The following is an 18973-nucleotide window of genomic DNA, read 5'->3' as shown; positions in this document are numbered from 1 at the left end:
CACTGGCACAGGTTGCCCGGGAAGGTTGTGGATGCCCCAACCCTGGCATTGTCCAAAGCCAGGCTGGATAAAGCCTTTGACCAACCTGGTTTAGTGGGGGGTGTCCCCACCCAAGGCAGAGGGGGTTGGCACTGGATGATCTTCCAACTCCTTAACATTCTATGATTCTATAATTCTCCTTTTTTTTTGAAGGATTCTGCTTCACCACTGAGACTCCAGAATGTGGCATCTAAGCCTGTTATAATGGACTGAAAGCAGAAAAAAAATGTCAAAATACACATTCCAGGATTATCCTACCAAACTGGGTGGGGTGGTTTCACAATATTTTGGTAGAGAAAGGTTCCAGAAGCTCATTTTTTTTAAATCACACTGCGATGCTGAGAGCTGGTGGCACTGAGTGTTTAACTCACTGTTTAATTCAATTTTGCTCTGTCTAAAAATAAGAAAGCAGCACATTAATCCCAAATCCCGTAAACACAGACTTGTAAACACTCCCCACCACCCTCCTCACCCATGCTGGGGAGGGCTGGCCCGTGTTTTCCAAGCCTGTTTGGAAGCAGATGGCAGCCACATAATTCGGATTTGCTGCAATCTGTTGCTGGTGGGGGGAAAAAAAAAAATCTCAACTGCCTCTTCCTACAAACGTAAAACCCGGGAAGTTCAACCCACTCCGTAGTTTTGTTACATGTTTTGTAACAGTTTTGCCAACAGCCCCAGCCCTGCTCAGGGAGAACACATGCTCCTTGTTCTCAGCCTTAACTCAGCAGTGAAAAAACCCCTCGCATCGCTCCGGGAAGGGTAAGTTGTCGATTTGCTCAGCTCCTGGTCTGGCTTTTCCTCCTGAACACGCTTCTGACATGACACAGAGAGGATGAGCCACTTCATCTACCTTATTTTTTATCACAGCATCTAAGATCTTATGGAAAATATATGCAGATTACAGGGAAATGCTTTTTTCCCCCCCCAAAAACCCCCACACTGTCAATCTGTTGATGAACTCCCTCTGCTTTGGTGAGGGAGGGGCACAAAACTGATGAAGGATTTTGTGGATCCCAAGCAAACGAGGTCAAGTCACTCCCTCTGCCTACAGGTTGTGCTGCTGCTTAAAGAGCCTGGGATGTTGGTGGATTCACTTGTCCAGGGAAGGGAACAGAGCTGGGGAAGGGGCTGGAGCAGCAGGGGCAGCTGAGGGAGCTGGGGGGGCTCAGCCTGGAGAAAAGGAGGCTCAGGGGAGACCTTCTGGCTCTGCAACTCCCTGACAGGAGAGGGAAGCCAAGGGGGGTCGGGCTCTGCTCCCAGGGAACAAAGGACAGGATGAGAGGAAACAGCCTCAAGTTGTGCCAGGAGAGGTTTAGAATGGAAATTAGGAACAATTCCTTCCCGGAAAATGGTTCTCCAGCTCTGGCTGTAACATCCCATCTTAGATACAGTGGGAGACAGTTTGGAAAGCTACAGTCAAGGTGAATCATGGAACAGAATCCCAGAAGGATTTGGGTTTGAAGGGACCCTAAAGCTCATCCTGTTCCAACCCCTGCCATGGGCAGGGACACCTTCCACCATCCCAGGTTGTTGTTGCTGCCACCCACTGTCCTCCCCTCACCCACAAATCCAGTCACTTTAACCTACAAGATCCTCAGGTTGGTCAGGCCTGATTTCCACTTGTTAAATCCATGCTGACTGTTCCCAAGCCCCTTCTTTCCCTGCAAATGCCTAGAAAATTGTCCCAAGAAATTTGTCCCCAGGGGTCCAAATGGAGCTGACTGCCCTGTAGCTCCTTGGATTGCCCTTGTGGACTGAGGAATATGGGTGCAATATTTGCCTTTCTCCCATCTCTGAGGGCCTTCTCCACTTTCCATGGATTTTCAGAGTGGCCTTGCTTTAACATCAGCCACCTCTCAGCACCTCCAGATGGAACCCACCAGGTCTCATGGACCTGCAGGCACTCCCTGATTCAACCCTTTGGTGCTGCTGATGTTGCTCTGTCTCTCTAAAACCTTTGCTAATCACAGAGGCCAAAACACAGGAGTAGATGTTCATGGAATCACTTAGGTTGGAAAAGCCCTCTAAGATCACCAAGTCCAACCATTTAACCAGCACTGCCAAGCCCAGTGCTAAACCATATCCCAGGTGCCACATCTACATGACTTTTAAACATATCTTGCTGTCCTTCACATCCCCTTGAGACTATGAGCTCTAGGTGAGCTCTGGCTTTCCCAACACAAACCCAACACTCCTGGATGGTGTTTCTAACGTCCAGACTCTGCTTCTACCTCCTGATTATTCCTTTTTTTTTTTTTTGCATATTGAAAGCAAAATGAACCCCACTGCTCTGTTGTGCCTCTAGCAGAGATCATAACATGGTGCCTCCGAGTGAAAAACCTCTTTGACCCCACTCAAAACTCAAGGCTTTGATAGTTCTTCTCTCTAAGCATGAAAAACTGGATAGTGCTGGCAGTGATTAGTTAAGACCCTTCACAGCAGCCTGTAAATAACCCTGGTTTGACACAAATGCCAGTGGTCACAAAGCTTCAAAGTCCTTCTTTAAAAGTGGCCAATTTTATTTGACTGGGTTTCTCCGTGCAGGAATGAGTTTTGGAAGCTGATTCCATGTGATACAATCAGGATGTTTTAGTTCCTGGAGATAAGTTGACACTTCTAATCCCACCCCCAGCTATAAACTTGAGAAGCGTGACACAGATTTCCTACAAACTTACAAATGTTTTCTTGGCTGTTTCAGAAGCCTCAAAGTGCCTCAACTGCAGGTTTTTTTATAAAAATAAAAATCACTAACCTGAAGTTACAACATTCCTGTGATCCCTGATGTTTATAAACACTAAATGAAGCTGTCAATGAGCACATTCATATTCTCACCAGCACAGAGCTGCCTTGCTTTGTTTATTTTTTTTCTCCTGGGAAAAAATGCAGGACAAAAATCTCCCCAGCTGTAAATCCCCCCATCCCAGAGTAACAGCAGACACTGGACATCAGCTGGTGAGTCAGGTTGAGCTGGAACTTTACTGGAATACTGGAAAATGCACCAAGACATAAGACTAAAAAGCTCTACTGGTCATTCTTTTTCTTCATAAAACCATTTACTTGAGTTCCTGCAAAATTCTTCCCTGATCCCACCTCAAACCACGTTTTTCAATGCTTGGAGTTTAAAACCTCCTCCTATTATTGGTAACTTCAAATCTTCACCTAAATTACGTTGGGGATGAGGTGATATGGGAAGACTTTTTGGTGTAATTGATGTGCCTTCCTGGGGCATTAATCCATGTCAGATAAACAAAGTGAAAGGGGGTAGGTATAGATCAGACATTTTAGGAAGAAATTCTTCCCTGTGAGGGTGGGGAGGCCCTGGCACATGTTGTCCAGAGAAGCTGTGGTTGCCCCATCCCTGGGAATGTTCAAGGCCAGGTTGGACAGGGCTTGGAGCAACCTGGGATAGTGGAAGGTGTCCCTGCCCATGGCAGGGGGTTGGACTAAATGATCCTTCCAACCCAAACCATTCTGTGATATCAGACCAGGGGTCCACCTTGGATGATGTGGGACCAAAACCCTACAGGAGATGGCAAAGGGACAAGTCCATTAAGCCACTCCTGCTTCCCTCTGTGGAGGACAATTACTAGAAACTGCCTTCAGCCTGGAAGAGAAGCTGGAGGAATTTGTTCCTAACTTGCTTCTGTGCTACAAGCAAAGGCACAAAGCCTTTTTAACCCATTTGGAATCATCAAATCACATAAAGACCCTCCTCAGCAATTCAAAGCCCCAAGGCTTCCAGAGCTCAAGGAGTGTTTGGACAGCACTCTCAGGGACAGGGTGGGATTGTTGGGGTGTCTGTGCAGGGCCAGGAGTTGGACTCAGTGATCTTTGTGGTCCCTTCCAGCTCAGGATATTCCACAATTCGACTTGGTACGCTCCTTGGTGAGCAGAGTGAGAACATCTTTTCTCAAGTCATGCAAGGTTTGGCATTTTCCACCTGCTCTGCCCTGGAACAGCTGCTGTGGCCAAACTTAACCCGAATCTGCTGCTGCTGAAAAGCAGCACCGTGGTACTACAGCCTCATTCACTGCTGCCTGCCCCAGATTAGGAACTCTGGGGGCAGGACCTAAGGCAGCAGCTCACAGAGATGGGTTGTGCCAAGGTTTAATCAAGGAATCACAGAATCAATTAGGATGGAAAAGACCTCTGAGATCATTGAGTCCACCCTGTGATGGAACACCACCTGGTCAACTAGACCAGAGCACTGAGTGCCATGTCCAGTCTTTCCTTGGACACCTCCAGGGATGGGGACTCCCCTGGGCAGCACATTCCAGTATCTAATCACCCTTTCAGTGAAGAAATTCTTCCTGGTATCCTACTTAAACCTCCCCTGGCACAGCTTGAGGCTCTGTCCTCTTGTGCTGTCCCTTGTTCCCTGGGAGCAGAGCCCGATATCCTCCTGGCTCCCCCTCCTGTCAGGGAGTTGCAGAGCCAGCAGATCCCCCCTGAGCCTCCTTTTCTCCAGGTTGAGCCCCCCCAGCTCCCTCAGCCTGTCCTCACAGGAAGGTGATGCTGCTCCTGTGCCAAACTTGGCTCTGCCAAAACCACCCTGCAGACCATCTGCAGCATCAGCAGCACTGACAGAGCTGAACCAGGGTCTGCTTTCTCCTTTGGGGGAGGTCTGGCTGCTTCCCTTGGGTTTTATGTCCCCACTGCAGGGACTGTCTCAGATGTTGGACCGACGTCCACCCGCAGGGTCCATCCCAGTGCATCAGTTCAGTCCCTGCCAAACCAAACCTGTGTTAAACCCAGCACAACTGGGGGCTTGAAATTACGTGCCAGCTCTTGACCCATCACATCATCTCTGAGATGGTACCAAGATCAGGGGATGAGTTTTAACACCCTGGAACCAGGAGAGAGATTCCCCTCTGTGTCTTAGCCGTGCCATTTCACAGAATCCATCTCTCCAGGAGAACTCTTGGTCACTTCAGAGGTTACAGATGCGGTTTCACAAGATTCATTTTCATGAAATGAGACTTTTATCATCCTTTTCCTAAACCGTCTCATCTCACAGTGCACTTCAGGTATGATATTAACTGTACAAACTCACACATTCCCAGGCAGGAATGTTAACAGGGAATGCTCAAGAACTGGAGAATGATGTGCAGGGGGATGCAGAAGGATGTAAGAGCAACACAGCATCCTGCTCAGAACAGGAGACAGGCACATGCAGCCACCTTTCAGTAATGGGAAAAAAACTTCGGGAAAGATGAATAAATCAAAGGGATAATTAAGAAGGGATCGTTTTTTGAACTGCATAAAATCTGGAGGAAGATGTCAACACTTAGTCTTAACACCTCCTCCCACAAAGCCTTCCACTTTCAGCCTCTGCCACAACGTGGTGGGGATCAGTTTTCAAATCTTTTAAAGCAAAGTGGAGCTCTCCATTCTCACACTATTCCCAGTATATTGATCCCAAGTATGCAAAAACCAGCAGCCAGAATTATTGAGGGTGTTGGAAGCAGATGCTTTGATGTAACTTGGACAGAAATTACAGGAAGTGAGATATTATTGCACCTCCTTGGCCTTAATAGTAATAAGACTGTGTGTCTATAGGAAAATGGGGAAAATCACAGTTGTCTAATAAGAATTCCACTGCCTCAGAATGAAGTTTTGGGCAGATAATGCTGTGGAAAGTTCACTTGTTTCAGTAATCAGATCTCCCTCTCATCACCTCACTGCTATCAGGCTTCTGATATAATTGTCATGATCACTTCTAACAGTGAGGAAAGTTTGTCTTTTAGCACAGCCAATCTTGGTCCTCTTTTCCTGCACTGCTTCAGACTCACTTGTTTATACAATCAGATTTTTTTCCCATATAAATACTCCTTTCTAGGAAAATAAATTCAAAATAGTGCCAATGTTCAGGTAATCAATATAAATAAGAGTTAAAGACACAAAAATATTATCTAAAGGGACAAAACCTCTTGTTTTTTCACCTGAGAGGATCAGGCTTCCCACTTATTTCTGTCTGCAGAAGGAGTTGTCCCCAACATCCTGACACAGAACTGCTCAAAACCCACCTGGCTGAAAAGACAGCAAAAAAACCCCTTAAAACAAAAGAACCTAAAGCTCAGACGCCTGGAATTTCCTCTTAACACCTCTTCAAGCATTCGCTGTTCATTGAGCCTTTCATTTCCTTCTCAAACAACCTCCCACTGAGTTAAACCAACACAATCGAACAAAATCTCCGTAACCAGGAGACACGGGGAGCTCCCACAGATCCACGGAACACGTGGAGATCTATCCCACCCCGTCCCGTAGTGCCATCTGAGCTGGGATCAGCAGCTGCAGGAGGAAAACCGGAGCCCTGGACTCAGATTATGGCATCAGTTCTGCCAAAGACTTACTTGGAAAAGAGGAATGTCCTCAGGGATGGCCAGACCTGTGAGCAGAGGGGTGATGGAGCTCAGTGAAAAATAATCACAGAGTCATTTAGGTTGGAAAAGACCTTCAAGATCATCCAGTCCAACCTTTGAACAATCACCACCTTGTCAGCTGGAATAATTGGTGTCTCCTGGTGAACTCACTTGTGGACTCTCTGACACAATGTGTCAGCTTTTACTCCCTGGGGACTGGAACAGGTTTTTCTCTCTCCTCTGTTTTCATGGACTCCGCAAGCATTTGTTATCTGAAAAATCTACACTGAAAAATGTGGTTGAAATGGGTCAAATCCAAAAGTTACTACAGGGACAGGCTCTGTGTTTCCTGCACACATTAAACACCACAATAATTATCAAATAATTTCATAGAAACACAGAATCATGGAATGGCTGGGGTTGGAAGGGACCTTAAGGATCATTTTAGTCCAACCCCCCTGCCATGGGCAGGGACACCTCCCACTATCCCTGGTTGCTCCAAGTCCCCTCCAACCTGACCTTGGACACTTCCAGGGATGAGGCAGCCACAGTTTCTCTGGGCAACCTGTGCCAGGGCCTCCCAACCCTCACAGGGAAGGATTTCTTCCTAATATCCAATCTAAATCTAATATTCAAAAGAGACTAATTATCCAGTGTTTTATGCTATGCTTTTTCATGATTCAGCTCTGTTGATTTCATGATTCAGAACATCAAGACAACAAGCTAAAGATCACTAGAAAACACTAATCAGGTTTGCTCCAAAGTTTTTGAAGCAGCAGCATAAATACAACCACTATTTCTTCTTAGTCACCCCGTTCTGCAGATACTTGAGGAAAACTAAATCAAACTGGCGAGGAGTAGCCTCACTCCTCTCCTTGTGCTGGAAGCAAATCTGTGTGTCCTAAAGCTCCTGTGACAGCAGGTGACACTGTGACAGCAGTGACAAAGCTCTCACCAGGTGCTGGGTTCATTTCACTTTATAAATCCTTTTATTTCACTTGACCACAACACCCTCTTCTTCTGGTCACTCTGCCACAGTACAAACACAGCCTGGACCTTCCCACTCCAGCTCCCCCTCTGTCCCAAATCCTGGGCTCAGCTCTGTCACACATCTCTCCCCACACCCCAACTTGTGATTCCTTCACCATTTACCTCCTCAGCAACATGATACCTTCCAAGTGCTTATTTTAAGCAGCTTAGAAGCTGTTCAGATCTGTGCAAAACAGCAAATCAACTCCCTGCTTTAGTTTCTGCACCAAACTGGGGCATCCTTGGGATCTGTTTAGGGAGCATTCAAGATCCCACCTCCTCCTCCACACTCCTCCTGGTCTCCATCCTCCCCCTGCACTGCTGGTTTCTTTAAAGCTCACATGGTCCAAGAGGACACCTCTATCATGACAGAATATTCTTCTTTCCTCTCCTGAAGTTTTCAGGGTGGCAAAAGTTAAAGGGGAATGTTTTTGTTTCTTCTAGTGAAAACTGCTCTGCACAAAAATACAAGAAACTGGGGAAAAAACTGGTTGTGCCTGAGGAACTGGTAAACCCCCTGTGGGAAGGGATGTGCTTTGAGCCTGATCCCCTCCCACTGGGATGTTCAGTGATGCAGCACTGTCTTAAATGTAGAGAGACATCCTGAGGAACCCCGTGTCATTCCACACCACCCCCTGAAACACAAAAAGTAGAATATTCTTCTCCCAGCATATCAAAACCACAGGGAAAATCAGGAATCACAGAATCACAGAATGGTTTGGGTGGGAAGGGACCTTAAAGATTCCAATTTGTTTGACCCCTCCTGCCATGGGCAGGGACACCTTCCACTAGCCCAGGTTGCTCCAAGCCCCATCCAACCTGGCCTTGAACTTGCAGGGATGGGGCAGCCACAGTTTCCCTGGGCAACCTGTGCCAGGGCCTCCCCACCCTCACAGGGAAGAATTTCTTCATATATCTCATCTAAACCTATTCTCTTTCATTTTGAACCCATTCCCTCTTGTCCCTTCAGGTACAGGACAAATCAGGTCACCCCAAAGCCTTCTCTTCTCCAGGCTGAACAATCCCAATTCTCTCAGCCTTTCCTTGTAGGAAAGGTGTCCCATCCCTCTGGGTCCAACTCAGGTTTCCCATCTCCCTCCCACCCACTTATCCACTGCAAGTTATAAGTGAAGAAACATCTGTGACAATGAGACCCAGCTCCCTTCTCCTGGAATAACAAATCCATGTTCTGGCTGCAAGGTCGGCACATCCACAGGCTCTGGACTCTGCCAAGGCAACACACGGATATCACAGAGACCTGACAAAGGCTGACAGCAGACCTTTTCTTACATCCTCTGCCAGCTCTCCTGTGTGCCAAAATATCCAACCACCTCCACCCCCCTCCCTGAGGAAATGACCCCCAGCTCTGCCTTACCCTAATCCACGGATAGAGTCGATGTGCAGGACAGAGAGCAGGGCCCAGGTGACACCAACCAGCACAGGTTTGCTTTTATTTCAATTTTCAGCTGCTCTAGATTCCTACCTGGTGGCTGCCGAGCCAAACCTGCAGAGCCTGGCACTGGGAGCTGCATTTCTGCTTCCTCAGAAAGCCAGCAGTTAATGGCATTCAGGCTGACTCGAGAATCATGGAAATATCTTTATTAAGCATGTCAGGAAACGTAGCAAAATGCTGTGTCGAACAATTGGCCGTAGCAATGCTACTCAGCCCTGCAAAGCGAGCCTGGATCACATCTGATGTGTTACATAAAATATATGTCAGCATTTTCCTGGCAATAACAATAGAGCAGTTGTTGAAAAAACCTTAACACGCTGCAAATAAAATATTTGGAATTGTGGTCACTGCGGAGCTTAACACACTCAGCTGGAGACTCACATGTCTCAATCCCCTTACAAAGTGCTGAATAAGGCCACTTTTTTAGGTATATAAATACACAGTGGTGAGTTTAAGGTCTTCTTATATATTTCAGGTATAAAAGACATTTTTATTTAGCTCTACCTATGCATTCCTGCATATAGGGATATGACCCGAGGTGCAAAAAATGGAGATGAAAGCAGGAAAGCAAGACCAGTGTGAGGGAGGAGATACAGTAGCAAAGTTTTTTATGAGGCTTGAAATCTGCTGAGATTAGTCAGGAAAGAAATCAGAAATAATAGGAAAGCAGTGGATGATCATATAAGGAGGAGGGAAAGCACTAAATGTAGGGGATGGGGAAATGAAAAAAAAGTAGAAATAAAAAATACAAACAAACAAACAAACCCCAACCCAAACAAACAAGCAGAGAAGAACTGCCTTTTAAATGAGTTATAGAATTGCCAAGGGTCAGAGAAGAGTTCAGGAGCCAGGAATGCACCCTCAGAGTTCAAGCATGTGATTTCTCCATGGAATTCTGTCCAGCTGGAGCTCTGGATGCTGTCCTTGCAAGGCTTTGAGGACCCACCCATTGCTGACTGTGCCCCCCCCCCAGTAACTACACCAGTAACTCATCTCCTCGGTGCTCTCACTGAAGGAGAAGCTGCTTTTGGCACTTTTGGGGGATGGAGAATCCTCAACTCAACCCAAGCCCAGCCCAACAGAGGTGGCCTCCTGTGACTTCTTGTGACCTGACCCTATGGGACAAATTCCAGTTAACATCAGTGCTCCCAGTGACTCCAACAAGGTCGGGATTTCATCTCCTGCTACTTATGGGTCTGAGCTGCACCGGCTCATCCTGAATCCCAGAGGTGCTGACACCTCATTCCTGAGCTCTGAGCAGAAACCTCCTTCCCCAAACACATGTCCCCATCCAGCCTGGGCTCATCCCACAGCGTGGGTAGCAGGGGAGGGGGGGATTCTGCCCCTCTGACCCCTCAGGTGAGACCCCACCTGCAGAGCTGCCTCCAGCCCTGGGGAACAACAGCACAAGGACATGGAGCTGCTGGAGAGAGTCCAGAGGAGGCCACAGAGATGCTCTGAGGGCTGGAGCCCCTCTGCTCTGGAGCCAGGCTGGGAGAGCTGGGGGTGTTCACCTAGAAAAGAGAAGGATCCAGGGAGACCTTGGAGCCTCTTCCAGTGCCTAAAGGGGCTCCAGGAGAGCTGGAGAGGGACTTGGGACAAGGACTTGGAGAGACAGAACAAGGGGGAATGACTTCAAGCTGAAAGATGACAGGGATAGATGGGATATTGGGAAGAAATTATTGGCTGCAAGGGTGGTGAGGTCCTGGCACAGGGTTTGCCCAGAGAAGCTGTGGTTGCCCCATCCCTGGAAGTGTCCAAGGCCAGGTTGGATGGGGCTTGGAGCAACCTGGAATAGTGGGAGGTGTCCCTGCCCATGGCAGGGGGTGAAACAAGATGACCTTTAAGTTCTCTTCCAACCCAAATCATTCTGGGATTCTGTGACCCTTCCAACCAAACCATTCTGGGATTATCAGTAAAAATCCCTCTGGTATAGCAAAAAACCAAAATTCAACTTGACCTGAAAAGGACACATAGGCACTGATTCAGCACCAGTTTAGATTAAATTCAACATTTTATATAAGTAAGGAAACTCCCAGACTTTCCAACTTTTCCCACCGTAATATCCCAGGATCATTAAGTACTCAGGGCTAGACTGGAACAGCTGGAAAAGGGATATACTGGATATACTCAGCCCTGTGATGCTCAGTGACAGGAGCAGGACTGGGTTGGTGGCTGTGCTGTGTTTCAGGTACCTTTGAAGAGACTGACACCAGCAGAAACAAAGCACTTGCATTTCTGTGAGCTCAGTCATCCCAGGAGAGCACTTCTGAAAGGTTTAGGAAGCCTTTTGATTAGAAGGGAAATTGGAAATCCCAGCTACAGATCCCAGCACAGAACAGGGAAAAACCTGCTGTCACCAAAACTACCCATTTCATATTTTTTTTTTCCACAGCTCTACCAGAAAATGAGTTACACAGAAAACCAGATGAAGGGTAAGGAGGAACACAGAGGGCTGTTAGTGTGGTCTCACCACCACCTCCCTGCTCCAGGTAATTCTGGCTTTGTCCAAAGCTACCCCTGAGAATCCCCTGCTCTCACCTGGTTTATCTGTGATGTCTCTTTAGGGATGACATGACTTGGTGCTGATTTTAATGCATCTCGACACCTATCAGGGCTCCTGATCTCACAAGGTGCCTTTCTCACCCTTCCCAGCTCCCCTTCTTCCCTGAAAAACTGCATCAGACAAGGACTTAGCCCTAAACCCAACAGCTTAAATGAGTCACTCGTCCCACTGAAGGGGGTGTTCAGTCTGGCGAAGAGAAGGCTCCAGGGAGACCTCAGAGTCTCTTCCAGTGCCCGAAGGGGCTCCAAGAGAGCTGGAAAGGGACTTTGGACAAGGGCCTGGAAGGACAGGCTGGGGAGAATGGCTTCCCATTGACATGGGATAGCACCACAGCCACTTGGAGGGATTGAACATCAGCAGCATTCCTTTGCTTTTGTTATAAAAAAAAGAAGAAAAACCCCAAATACCTAGAAAGCTGGGCCAGTCCTGAGCTAGAACTCAGTGGCTGATCCTTCTCCCCAGGTCCTGTCTGCAGGGATTTGCAGCACCCACCCCACAAAGACACTGGGATGTTAATAAGTCTTGTCTAAAGGAAAGAATGGCTTCCAAACCTGGCTGTAGCATCCTGGGCAGAGCCCCAGCTTGTCCTGGGATCTGATGGGTAAGGAGAGCAGTGGGTTCTACAGGCAGAGGAAAAAGGCTTGAGGAAGCAAAGCTTTATAGGAGGAGGAGGATGGGGAGATCTGGCAGCCCCACTGGGAAGGCAAATTTGCTTTTCTTAGATTATTTAGGGTCTCCCCCCTAAATCTTCCTTGGCCCTGCCTCGTCTAACGCCGGCCCTGCCAGAGACACTAATTTTCCCTGCCCCATCTGTTTGGATTTGCTCACTTCCTAATTTATCCAACGCCTAGCTCCATGGTGGCTAAGCATTTTAATCACAGTGATTAACACACTGAGCAAGAACAAAACAAAAATGGTTAATCAAAGGCTATTAGCAGTGTTTGAATGTCTCGACGCCGCGTTTTACACATGAATGCTGGTTAACGATCATCTCCCCACAACACTTCCTACGGTCCCTGATTTATTCCTTCCTCTGCCAGCTCGCAGTTTGCCACCACCACGGCAGAGATTCTGACCCATTTGGCACCGGGAGGACACAACACTCTCCTGCAGGAAACGCTCAGGGTTTTCAGCCTGTCTGAAGTGCTCGAAGCCACGAGCAATCACCAGAAAATCCTCGGGAGAACAAGCACAGTGGGACGGAGATGCAACCTCTGACGCTTCCAAACATAAAGAGGATCCTTCCCAAATCGAGGAATGGGACAGATCTACAACAAAAAATGCCAAGAACTGTCATTATTAGATGTCTTAACTAGTGTTTGGCACACGGGGATATTTTTTATGCACAAACACAGGGAGTTGGGGATTAATATAAGCCTTGACTTGCTCCTACAACCCTACTCATCACCCCAAAATTATTCCCAGCATCAAAACAGAGCCCAGTGCCCAACTGGGAATCAAACCCCCTGGGTGAAGCAATCTTAGCACCCAAAAAGGCTCAAGGATTGCTCACAGGAAGCGAGGGGATGCCCTAATACCTGGCCAAAGCATTAATTTGGGAAGCTCAAGCCTGGAAGAATGAGTTACCTGGGCAGGGAAAGTGTCTTATCTGTGTTTGTAAAGCCCTGTGTAAATTAACAGCCTTGCACAAACAGGATTTAAAACAAAAATACAAGTGCAGCAACAGGGTTTATGGCTTTAAATACATCTCCAGTGGTTTAGGTTGTGAGCACAGAGCTGAATAGTTTATTTACAAGTCACGGCTGCTTAAAGGAAAGCAGAAATGTAGGTTTGTTTGGGTGTTTTTTAATAGTTAATACAATTAAAAGCAGTCCAAAAAGTTTGGCCACTCTTCCATGTTTTGAATTCCGCTGCTTTCAACTGGTCCTTCTGTCACTGAGCTTTTCCTGAGGCCCCATTGGTCAAATAAATTTTATTTTTCTAACGAAATAGGACACCATGGGGCTCTGGTTCTGGGTTCAAAAGCCTCCAGTAAAAGCTGAATGATGGGTTGTGGAATCATGGAATCATTAAGGTTTGAAAAGACCTCTAAGATTGTTAACCACTATGTCCATAATAGCCAGTAAGTCAGAAAATGCTACAATCCCATGCCTGCACACAGACATCCAGCTCCCTTGGGATAAAAAAGGGTCTCTTTGGTGGTGAACTGGAAGGAATTGAAATGAGCAGCACAAGCAAACATTTCCTGTTCTACTCAGGTTTTCACCTCCCTTTTCCAAGTAATCAACACTACAGGGACATTAATTATTTCAGCTCAATCTTTGCTTTGTTAGAAGTGTATATTTACAGCAAAACGGCAGTTTTGGGGTTTTTATCTCCAGTTTTGGGTTTTCTGGATATGTGGAGACAAGTATATGAAGTCTCAGTGCTGTGCAACAGAAAAGAGTCATCTCAAGATGGACCTCAATGAGCTCAGTCCAGTTATGTCTCCAGTCATTCAGGTCCCTTAAAACAGCATTCCCAGGCACAGGAAGCAATAACCACACTGACCCTGCACGTTATTCATTTAAAAAGCCTGGCTGGTAGATCCTTACATTGCCCATCCCAGCTTCCCACCAGTTCTACTCCACTGTTTATTTATAATTTACTATCCAGGTGTCTCTGGGACAACTTAATACCCCGCGATGGGCTCTCATCTCCTCCCTGCTAATGAACATAATAAATAACCACAGTGAGCATTAGAATCAATATTACACTCTGCTCACATCCTGGAGAACATGAGGTCTGTGGTTTGAAATCCTGCTGGAGATGAAAAGTCTCCCTGGGATCGGGAGTGCTCAGGCAGGAAAGGTGGATTAGTGGGCTTGGATCCCAAGGGACAGCTCTGCTCTCCGAAGGGCTGGGAAGGCATCGTGCAGCTCATGGCTCATGTTTCAGGTGAGATGCCAAGAACTGTTTTAAACTAAAACAGGAAAGATTTAGATTGGATATTAGGAAGAAATTCCTCCCTGGGAGAGTGGGGAGGCCTTGGCACAGGTGGCCCAGAGAAGCTGTGGCTGCCCCATCCCTGAAGTGTTCCAGGCCAGGTTGGACAGGGCTTGGAGCAACCTGGGACAGTGGAAGGTGTCCCTGCCCCTGGCAGGGGAGTTGAACTGGATGGGCTTTAAGATCCCTTCCAACCCAAACCATTCCATGATTCTATGAAGAGACATCAAAATTTTATGCACTGAGTAACCTCTGTGAACAAAACTACGGATCCATTTCTGCTTTGAGAAAATAAATGATTTTAACGGGTACTATCACAGTATAAAGTTCTATTCACTGCATGAGAGGAACAGGCTGCAGCTACTTGGAATTCTCCTTCCTATAAGGCAGAATAACAGACAACTCTCGGGATTCTGAATTCAACTGCTTTTTCCCTTTGTTTCCTGCTCTTAGGAATTCAGAAGAACCCCACACAAGATTTCATGCTGCCTCTTGTCAAAGCCAAGACATTCCTCAATTCACTCACCAGCTCTTCACCTTCTTCCTGACCTGCTCCTACACCGATAGCTCCAAGGCAGGAGCCAAACCACATCATCCAGCAGCTGAAATCAGACCCAAGCTTTTCCTTTTAAAACACCCATCACCCTTGAGATTAGTTATTGCACCACTTGGGAGCCTCCCAGGAAATATTCAGGCAACATATCTCCTTGCTCCCTTCTCAGTGCTTGCCCTCTTCCAGGATTTTCCTTCAAATCACAACCTGCTGCAGAGAAATCAGTGGGGACTCAACTCTCACCAGACCCCGGGGCGAGTTACTCCAAGTGGTAAAAGATAAGAAAAATGAGAGAAACCACAGCTCAGTGACTCATCCAAGAGCTGCTGAAGCTATTCCTGGTTTCACACCAAGGAATCTCTGTGTAAAATCACCCCAGGTACCCTGTTTATCATGTGTATCCCAGGGGCAGATGGGATTTGATCCAGAGGGGGGGATTACAATGTCTGTGCCCTGTTTTCAGAGTTGGGTTTCCCTCCTCCTCCAAGGGGCTCAGCTCTCTGCAGAGACCACAGGCATTCTTAAAATGCAATCTTCTGGTGGAAGGTGTCCCTGCCCATGGCAGGGGGTTGGAATGGGATGATCTTTAGGGTTCCTTCCAACTCAAACCATCCCAGGATTCTGTGATTCTGTAAAATCCTTCACACTAAAACACACTTCGACTGCAAAGTAAATAAAACACGTTCCTGCTAAAAACTCCAACAACGCAAGAGTAATTTCTCTAAACTTATTCCCAAAGCCCAATAAATACACACAAAACATAACTGTCTAATAAAAATACCAAGAACAAACACAAGTTTTCCAAATCTCCTTCACCAGCTTCTCAATTGACTGGAGAATCAGAGAATTATAGAGTTATTCATGGAATGGTTTGGGGTAGAAGGGACCTTAAAGCTCATCTCACTCCAACCCCCTGCCATGGGCAGGGACACCTCCCACTAGCCCAGGTTGCTCCAAGCCTCATCCAACCTGGCCTTGGGCACTTCCAGGGTAGTCCTGGAACCCCAGCCAGAAGATATTGCATAGGTAAACCCTAAAAAATACAAGGATCTTCAAGTCTCTCCAGTATATGAGAAATTCCCAACTGTCATTACTTTGTTGAGTCACCAGGAAAGAACCTGGTCCTCCACATCACAAAATCGTAACTCCTTAAGGTGAGAAAAGACCTCTAAGATCATTGAGTCCATCTCAACATCAACACCACAGAGAAGCTGGAAAACTGACCTTGGAATATTCAGTGCCTTGTCCCAACTTAAAAATAAAAGTATCCACAATTAATCTGTGGAAAGGTTTTTGTTCCACAGATGCTTCCTCTCTCTGCAAGGGGCAAAAATTCACCCTGCTGTTTCAGCTCTTCCATGACAATTTACTGTTTCTAAGGCTTAAGTAATCCCTATTCCACAGAGGAATTTGCATGAAAACAAAACAAATAATAAAAAAACTCAATAAAACAGCTGTAATTGCCCTGTTCTCAATATTTGCAGGAAAACTGTTTCATGTCCTCAGAATTCACAGAATCACGGAATGGTTTAGGTTGGAGGGGACCTTGAGGATCATCTCGTTCCAACCCCCCTGCCATGGGGAACCTTCCTAATGTGGGAATCTCCCTAATTAAAACAGCAAAGAGACAACAAGCAAAGCAAAAATTACAAAAAAAACAAGCACTGAAGAAAATTTTGCCAAGCTCCAAAATCCCTCCAAGGACTAAAACATCCACCACAGGCTGTTAAACACACGGCACCTCCTGCTCGGGAACTTTGAAAGCCACAAATGCCAGGTGATGGCTGGATAACCTGGAGGAAAATCACAATTCACCTGCCCAGATCCAACACCTTTTCCTTGGCCACCTGTGCTCTTTTCTGTTTGCCATCAGAGAGACGATAATGAGCCGCGCGACGTTTTGGCCTGAGATCTCTGAAAATACTTCTCCGTACTGCCAGAAAAGCTCTTTCAAGCATTGTGAGCTGTTTTCAGTAACTGGTAGAGTTCAAAAAAAAAAAAAAAAAAAAAAAAAAGGTGTTTTATTCTCAAATTGGAACTACTTTAGAAACACCAAACATTGCTTCTGCTCTGTGGTTCCTTCCTTTGACTCAGGCAATGATCACGGATCACAGGCAGTGCTGCACAATGGCTGGTTATCCCTGTCACCCCGAGCTCTGACCTGTTCAGGACACGGAGTTAACATCTTTAATTCACCAAAGGCACGATGGAACAACTGCAGGACACCCCAGGAAGGGCCTCCATCAAAGCTGGAGAAGAGCTGAGTCGGGAAGGACTGGTAGCAAACAGCCTCATTTAGATAATCCCACTGGTTTGACCCAAGGCGATACAACTTTAGCAGATAACAGAACTCCCCTGGGGGGGGAAAAAAGAGCATGAGCTCATAAACCCACAAAGGCTGACTTTGCTGACTGAATCCAGAGGGTTTAGATGTATCCAACTCTTCAGGGCTGCACATCAGCCCCTCTGCTGTGGGCTGAATGGGACACGGTGTGCAGGGGAATGGAACAGCTACACACAGAGCTGGTAAACAGTTCTAATTTAAAGGTGGGTAAAACAGCCTAATTTAAAGCTGCAATTTCTTTTTATAATTCTACTCAGATGATTAGGAAGAGCGATATAGATCCTTTAATGGGCAAATAATTTTGGTGTCATCATTAGATTCATCAGGCAAAGGCTGCAGGAGCAAATTCCATGTCTGGGATGGTAAATTTTCCCAGACATTCCCTGCTCCTACAAAGAAGCTGCTCTGAAATCTAATACAGAGCTTAACAGCACTCTCAGTAAAACCAGCCTTAAGTTGTCAGGCTTTGAGGTTGCATTTCTATTACGAACTTCTCTTTCATTAATAAGGCAAAGGGACCCAAGCTCCAAAAACTTGAGACTTCCTGAGGGTCCCTGGCTGGATGGGAACCCAGCAGCTCATGCTTGAAGGGCAAGGAGAGTCAGCCTGGGACAGGTAGGAGCTTCCTCAGAACATGTCTCAGTGACCCAACAAAGTCTGTGTGGATCAAAGGAAACACTGAAACCTGAACTCCCTGAAAGGAGGGGGCAGTGAGGTGGGATCAGGCTTTGCTCCCAGGGAACAAGCAACAGGACAAGAGGAAACGGCCTTAAGCTGTGCCACAGGGAGCTGCAGGTTGGACAGCAGGAAGAATTTCTTCACTGAAGGGATGGTCAGACATTGGAAGGGGCTGCCCAGGGAGGTGGTGGAGTCCCAATCCTTGGAGGAGTTCAAGGAATGACTGGACGTGGCACTCAGTGCTCTGGGCTGGGTGACAAGGTGGGGATCAGGCACAGGTTGGACTCGATGACCTTGGAGGTCTTTTCCAACCTCAGTGATTCAATCATTCTGTGAAAAGTTGAACACACTCCTACAGAAGGAAACTGGGTAAAGGACAGGCAATGCCAAGGAGGGAGGACAGGACATTGCCCATCTCAGAGCTCTTTACAGATATCAGAGAATCCCACTGGCCTCACAAACACAGACACACACTCGCAGCTGGAGTTAACACAGATTAACTGTCTTACTGAAAGGTTTTCTCCGGCACTGGAAGAAAAATAAGTACCATTAAAGGTGTCTGATGGGTAAAAATCTCCAGTTTTATGATGGGGAAATTGCTCCTAAGGATGCAGACTTCTATTTTGAGTGACTAACAGATGTTTTCACTGAGGATTTAGGACAGGAAGAATACAAATGGAATCATAATGGCAGCCTAATGAAGCTTAGTCCTCAGTTAATTCACACAACCAATTAATACCACACCCAGTGGAACATGGGAGCAAGGCAAGGACCTTCCTTGACCATAAGGCAAAATATCCAGTCTAAATATCACATCATGGAATGGTTTGAGTTGGAAGGGACTTAAAGACCATAAATATGTGCATTTTAACTCTTTATTAGGGCTGTGGTCCTTTATGAGCAGCACACAAGCATCCAGCATCGAGTCCCAGTCAGAAACACTTCCCTGATCCCAGCCTGGCTCCCTGAGCAGTCAGGAGCCTTGAACAGCTTTCTGTTCTAG

At 46.7% G+C, this 18973-nt stretch overlaps 1 long non-coding RNA gene across 2 annotated transcripts in view; it reads right to left on the bottom strand.

The window, feature by feature from the left end:
- LOC108641840 overlaps window positions 1–16852 on the bottom strand; it is a 34642-nt gene extending 17790 nt beyond the window's left edge. The window contains exon 1 of one of the 2 annotated variants that reach the window (XR_001922309.2): window positions 16764–16852. This is a non-coding gene — a long non-coding RNA (uncharacterized LOC108641840). Of the gene's footprint in view, window positions 1–8805; window positions 8975–16763 lie in introns of those variants that run through there. The other variant, XR_001922308.1, reaches the window with a different exon arrangement.
- Between the last annotated feature and the right edge of the window lie 2121 nt (window positions 16853–18973).

Source organism: Manacus vitellinus, unplaced genomic scaffold (genome assembly GCF_001715985.3).
Source record: "Manacus vitellinus isolate BGI_N305 unplaced genomic scaffold, ASM171598v3 scaffold_82_pilon, whole genome shotgun sequence".
NCBI lineage: Eukaryota > Metazoa > Chordata > Aves > Passeriformes > Pipridae > Manacus > Manacus vitellinus.
This window is presented reverse-complemented; position numbering and strand designations above follow the sequence as displayed.